Source organism: Pecten maximus, unplaced genomic scaffold (assembly GCF_902652985.1).
Source record: "Pecten maximus unplaced genomic scaffold, xPecMax1.1, whole genome shotgun sequence".
NCBI lineage: Eukaryota > Metazoa > Mollusca > Bivalvia > Pectinida > Pectinidae > Pecten > Pecten maximus.
The window spans coordinates 8,605-15,366 of NW_022983036.1; the positions used below are offsets into that span (position 1 = coordinate 8,605).

Consider the following 6,762-nt stretch of genomic DNA (forward strand, 5'->3'; position numbering starts at 1 on the left):
GACGAAGTAATGATGTCACTTTGACGAAGTACGTATGTCACTTTGACGAAGTGATGATGTCACTTTGACGAAGTAATGATGTCAGTTTGACGAAGTAAGTATGTCACTTTGACGAAGTAACAATGTCACTTTGACGAAGCAATAATGTCACTTTGACGAAGTACTGATGTTAAATAAGTTCTGATTCTGATGAAATAATTGAAATCGTACCTTGACAAATAACTATTACACTATTAACCACGGGAGATCACCTTATTGACGAAGTAATGTCTGTCACTTGTGTAAAAGATCAGGCGAAAAAAGAAAGTTGCAGCTGATTAATTAATAATTGATCTAGTGAAAATATTTCATCATCATGAAATGTTTGTCTTGAAAAATCTCTTAGTTATAATATATACAAATTACTATGAATAATAAAAAGATGTGATTTTCTTTGGTATGTAGATAATTCAACTTTATTCCAAAGGTGTGCCTCTTTCAACATCTTGGGACACATAGCAGCATAAACATTTAACATAATAATATGTCATTCATTTTCCAAGATACACAGGATTTTATGTATGCAATAATGTGATTTGTTTTCATTTTTGATATAAGCTAATTAAAAATAGCAAAATGCAATAATTAATCTCAGCCCTTCACAGAAACCTACCACCTGTAGAGACTTCAGGATCAAATAAAATTACCACCTGTATCTCTTTTCAGGATCAAGTTTTCTGTTTCCAGACTGTTATCTAGTTTCTAGATGAATATGAGCATTTTTTAACGCTCAAGAATCCCTTTAAAAATGATATTCTGCCTATTATAAAGTCCAAAAAACATAATACATCGCCCTAGTTATTTCGGGCACCACCGATGAGAGCTTTCTGTCCAGTTCTTCGAATTCATCATGTAGTCCTAAGATGACTTTCTGAATGAAGAGGAATGTTTGGCCATTTCCTAGGATATCCTTAGTTGAAAGCATATATAATGGTGACAAGTCCGAAAAAAAAAATCCAATAAAGAATCGCACTGAATGATTTGTTCCCCATCTATTTCAACACAAAAGTCATCATCCATGATTGTCATGACGTCATGGTACTTCAGTTTCATCCCTGCTTAGTCCTCCTGATATTAGCACAAACATAATTTAATATAAAGTTACATGAATGAATATTTCCGATTTTTCAAAACAATCTTGTAGTTGTTTACACTTTTGAAATTGTTTCTATTACAAAACATAAAGTTTCAACTAAATGCAGCATGAAGGTGTGAATGGATCAGTAGTCAATTTTAGTACATACTTTCTGTTTATAAGGTATGAAATATAGACTTCACTAACCTGCATGTCACTTTCAACACTTTTCAAAACATACATCTTTTCCTTGAAAATATATGGAATTCCTCGTAAGCAGGCACTTCTTTTTACTACTGTAATACAATAAGATAAGTATTCCTTTACTACTGGAATGGTAACATAACATACACACATAACAAGGCACTTATACTGTAAATTAATATATTGATTACATTTTTATACTGATGTTGACAATTTCTATGCAGTTACACCTCATTTTCCACGATATATATACATAGAAAACAGTTGACCAGCTGTGTAATTTTATCCAAAAATAACGATCTATACGATCACTAGTAACAGCATTGTTCAATTTTCAGATATACATATTTTCATACAGACACGTGCCTATTGCAAACGTATCATTATATTTTGTTGAATGTAAAAATGTTGCCTATTTTTTCTATTGATAACACATTAATGACAAAGGCAAATTTTGACTCGTACCGGGACACAATATCGGCAGTACTAGTGAAGAATACACTGAGTGTATATGCTCTATATGTTATATATACACAGTGTCTGACATGGGTGCAGCCATATTGGCTCTGGAACTTCTGGTTTTACAGCAATAAGATTGTGTAGCACAGCATACACAATTTTTAGAGATAGTAGTTTCCCTGGTTTTTTTTTACCTCGATAAGAGGTCTGTTGATTTATAAAGAAGAAATAAAACTAATTTTAATCAGCTGCAATTTCACAGTGGATCGGTAAAAAAAAACAGTTCTACCATGCAAGGACTTAGACATGTCCTATTAATTAACAAGTCCGTGGTTCTTTAATACATCAGCACAATTTTAAATCTTTTTAAAAAATGATTCCGCGGCATAAACAGTATACAGTTGTATGATTAACCGAAATAACCATTATCGTCAGATATTAGATCTACACAAAATCTCGAAACTGAGCCCATGTGTGCAATACATGCTGTTGTAATAGTGTCCCTGCCTCAATATATAGTTAGATCATTACTCAAATTGATATGCAAGTTATGAACAAACAAAAATACTTACATTGTATACTTCGTCGACGAAATAAGCTTCCTGTAGAGAGGGGTGTGCTGATCTATTGAAAAGACTGCGCGCGTATACGTAGTAGCGGTCACTCCTTGTGAAATATGATCACACAAAGAGATGCTGTTTAGTGGCGGGAAGTGTTACATCACTGGAGATCGGAAGTGGGGTTATCTGATTTACTGACCAAGAGGATTTGTCAAACTGATAGGGATGATTCGTAGCGTACAGTTTGACGGACTTCAACAGGGACTTGACTAACTAAGTTCGTCACTTTGAGGAGTTTTTTCTTTCAGTGTGTCGGGTGTCAAGAAGTCAAACATGCGCTACCTGCCACAACTATCTATTAGTGAGAACGGCCATCATTCCATGACAGTGTCTTCCACATCGTCTTTCCCGCCATGACGTTTCTCGTGGCAGTAGATTCCATTCGAAGTTGCCGGAAGTGGTTGCGATGAAAACGACTACAGCAGAGAAAACTGTAGAAGTTCAGAGCGAAATATTCTGTAGATACGGAGTGGTGAGCAATAACGACCCATGTCTGAACATTTTGTCAATTCCATGAAGTCTAATAAAATTAGGCCCAAGCATTTTAAGCGTTTTGCTCCATCAATTACAAAAGTGCTATGAAAGCAGATACTATAAAGACTCGGGTTCGGTAGAGAATAGGCGAATAAGTTTTACATTGCCGAAAAGAAAAAGTACACGCATGACACTGAGTTAGAGGCCGATGAAACTCTTCGGGACTGACCATCACGGCTTGATCTAACTTGATCTTCAACGACGTGAGGATGGACAACATGGATTAAAGAAACAAAGCCGCATGTTATTTGAATTGATTGATTTAAACATATTTATTGCCCCAAAGTTGAGCAGAGGATTAGGCACATATTGTTCAACTTATTAACGCCTTTTCCTCTGATACAATTCATATTGATATTTACTTGATAAGCATACAAACCATAATATACTATTGATACATTTTACTCAAAACCTGTAGCTGGATTTTGTGAAAATCTTTACGAGACTGAAAACTTCTGTATTAATATCTACGAACGAATTTCCATTTCCTAAATGAAAATAAATCTAGATTAACTGGATATATATTCCTAGCGAATTTTGAAAAAATTTGTGACCCGTGCTGCAATATATACGTTGGCGAAGATATCGAGGACGGCTGCGCGCTGTTATCCTCGTCGTAACATGAATACCCTAAAGAGAAATTCTGCGACATAATGTTCAATTTTTCGATGAGCACACACTTTGATAGGAACACACTTAAATTCCTCTAGTGGTTTGATATGTAATGGTAGAATACCAAGTAGGTGCATTTCGTTAGTGAATTTCTTAAATACCTCAGTCTGACTGAGAGTACTCTCCTTTTCAAAGTTATCAATAGTCGTCCTAATGACTAACTTAGTCTAATTCTATTAGTCAGTTATACTGGTCCTGTTGGGTCGCTTAACTTAGTCTAATTCTATTAGTCAGTTATACTGGTCCTGTTGGGTCGCTTAACTTAGTCTAATTCTATTAGTTAGTTAAACTTGTCCTGTTGGGTCGCTTAACTTAGTCTAATTCTATTAGTCTCTTATACTGGTCCTGTTGGGTCGCTTAACTTGGTCTAATTCTATTAGTCTCTTATACTGGCCCTGTTGGGTCGTTTAACTTGGTCTAATTCTATTAGTCAGTTATACTGGTCCTGTTGGGTCGCTTAACTTGGTCTTATTCTATTGGTCAGTTAAACTTGTCCTGTTGGGTCGCTTAACTTGGTCTAATTCTATTAGTCTCTTATACTGGTCCTGTTGGGTCGCTTAACTTGGTCTAATTATATTAGTCTCTTATACTGGTTCTGTTGGGTCGCTTAACTTGGTCTAATTCTATTAGTCAGTTAAACGTGTCCTGTTGGGTCGCTTAACTTGGTCTAATTCTATTAGTCTCTTATACTGGTCCTGTTGGGTCGCTTAACTTGGTCTAATTCTATCATTCAGTTAAACTTGTTCTGTTGGGTCGCTTAACTTGGTCTAATTCTATTAGTCTCTTATACTGGTCCTGTTGGGTCGCTTAACTTGGTCTAATTCTATTAGTCAGTTAAATTTGTCCTGTTGGGTCGCTTAACTTGGTCTAATTCTATTAGTCTCCTATACTGGTCCTGTTGGGTCGCTTAACTTGGTCAAATTCTATTAGTCTCTTATACTGGTCCTGTTGGGTCGCTTAACTTGGTCTAATTCTATTAGTCTCATATACTGGTCCTGTTGGGTCGCTTAACTTGGTCTAATTCTATTACTCTCTTATACTGGTCCTGTTGGGTCGCTTAACTTGGTCTAATTCTATTAGTCAGTTAAACTTGTCCTGTTGGGTCGCTTAACTTGGTCTAATTCTATTATTCAGTTAAACTTGTTCTGTTGGGTCGCTTAACTTGGTCTAATTCTATTAGTCTCTTATACTGGTCCTGTTGGGTCGCTTAACTTGGTCTAATTCTATTAGTCAGTTAAATTTGTCCTGTTGGGTCGCTTAACTTGGTCTAATTCTATTAGTCTCCTATACTGGTCCTGTTGGGTCGCTTAACTTGGTCAAATTCTATTAGTCTCTTATACTGGTCCTGTTGGGTCGCTTAACTTGGTCTAATTCTATTAGTCAATTAAACTTGTCCTGTTGGGTCGCTTAACTTGGTCTAATTATATTAGTCAGTTAAACTTGTCCTGTTGGGTCGCTTAACTTGGTCTAATTCTATTAGTCAGTTAAACTTGTCCTGTTGGGTCGCTTAACTTGGTCTAATTCTATTAGTCAGTTAAACTTGTCCTGTTGGGTCGCTTAACTTGGTCTAATTCTATTAGTCAGTTAAACTTGTCCTGTTGGGTCGCTTAACTTGGTCTTATTCTATTAGTCAGTTAAACTTGTCCTGTTGGGTCGCTTAACTTAGTCTAATTCTATTAGTCTCTTATACTGGTCCTTTTGGGTCGCTTAACTTGGTCTAATTCTATTAGTCTCTTATACTGGTCCTGTTGTGTCGCTGTACTTGGTCTAATTCTATTAGTCTCTTATACTGGTCCTGTTGGGTCGATTAACTTGGTCTATAATTCTATTAGTCTCTTATACTGGTCCTGTTGGGTCGCTTAACTTGGTCTAATTATATAAGTCTCTTATACTTGTCCGTTTGGGTCGCTTAACTTGGTCTAATTCTATTAGTCTCCTATACTGGTCCAGTTGGGTCGCTTTACTTGGTCTAATTCTATTAGTCTCTTATACTGGTCCTGTTGGGTCGCTTAACTTGGTCTAATTCTATTAGTCTCCTATACTAGTCCTGTTGGGTCACTTTACTTGGTCTAATTCTATTAGTCAGTTAAACTTGTCCTGTTGGGTCGCTGTACTTGGTCTAATTCTATTAGTCAGTTAAACTTGTCCTGTTGGGTCGGTTAACTTGGTCTAATTCTATTAGTCTCTTATACTGGTCCTGTTGGGTCGCTTAACTTGGTCTAATTCTATTAGTCAGTTAAACTTGTCCTGTTGGGTCGCTTAACTTGGTCTAATTCTATTAGTCTCCTATACTGGTACTGTTGGGTCGCTTAACTTGGTCTAATTATATTAGTCTCTTATACTGGTCCTGTTGGGTCGCTTAACTTGGTCTAATTCTATTAGTCTCTTATACTGGTCCTGTTGGGTCGCTTAACTTGGTCTAATTCTATTAGTCTCTTATACTGGTCCTGTTGGGTCGCTTAACTTGGTCTAATTCTTTTAGTCTCTTATACTGGTCCTGTTGGGTCGCTGTAAGTACAAATAGGACATGTACGTGGTTCACATAAAAGTGGTTGGACAATAAGTCTAGATAAACCAGTAAACAATATTTACACTTACGTTGTATTTACTCTAGATGAAGGTAACCAATGCAGATGTGTGTAATTATTTATGTTTGCGCGTGGTGATTAGGCTTGCGGATGAATACCAGACAGAAAACTATCTAAAAACTACCAGCGGTTGAAAATGAATTTAAGGGTCATCTATATAGCAGAATAATGTTGAATTTCAAACACGAATAAATATCTTAAAATTTGCACAAAAATAGTCACATAATAGGCTGTGTGAAGTTAGCTCAACATACGACATACGACATACGACATTCAAATATTAAATGTTCAGCCGCTGAACATACGACATACGACATTCAAAACTTCATATCTTGTGTTTTTACCAGCCAACGAGGTAACTTTTGAATGTTCAGCCGCTGAACATACGACATACGACATTCAGATTTTGAATGTTCAGCCGCTGAACATACGACATACGACATTCAAAACTTCATATCTTGTGTTTTTACCAGCCAACGAGGTAACTTTTGAATGTTCACCCGCTGAACATACGACATATGACATTCAGATTTTGAATGTTCTGCCGCTGAACATACGACATACGACATTC

The 6,762-nt window shown here is 36.4% G+C and overlaps 1 long non-coding RNA gene across 1 annotated transcript; it reads right to left on the reverse strand.

Moving 5' to 3' along the window:
- Positions 1-371: 371 nt before the first annotated feature.
- LOC117321326 lies at positions 372-2,492 on the reverse strand. The gene is made up of 3 exons (XR_004531314.1): positions 2,350-2,492; positions 1,322-1,410; positions 372-1,107 (listed from the first exon to the last, which is right to left on the reverse strand). It is a non-coding gene; the product is annotated as an uncharacterized LOC117321326 (long non-coding RNA).
- Between the last annotated feature and the right edge of the window lie 4,270 nt (positions 2,493-6,762).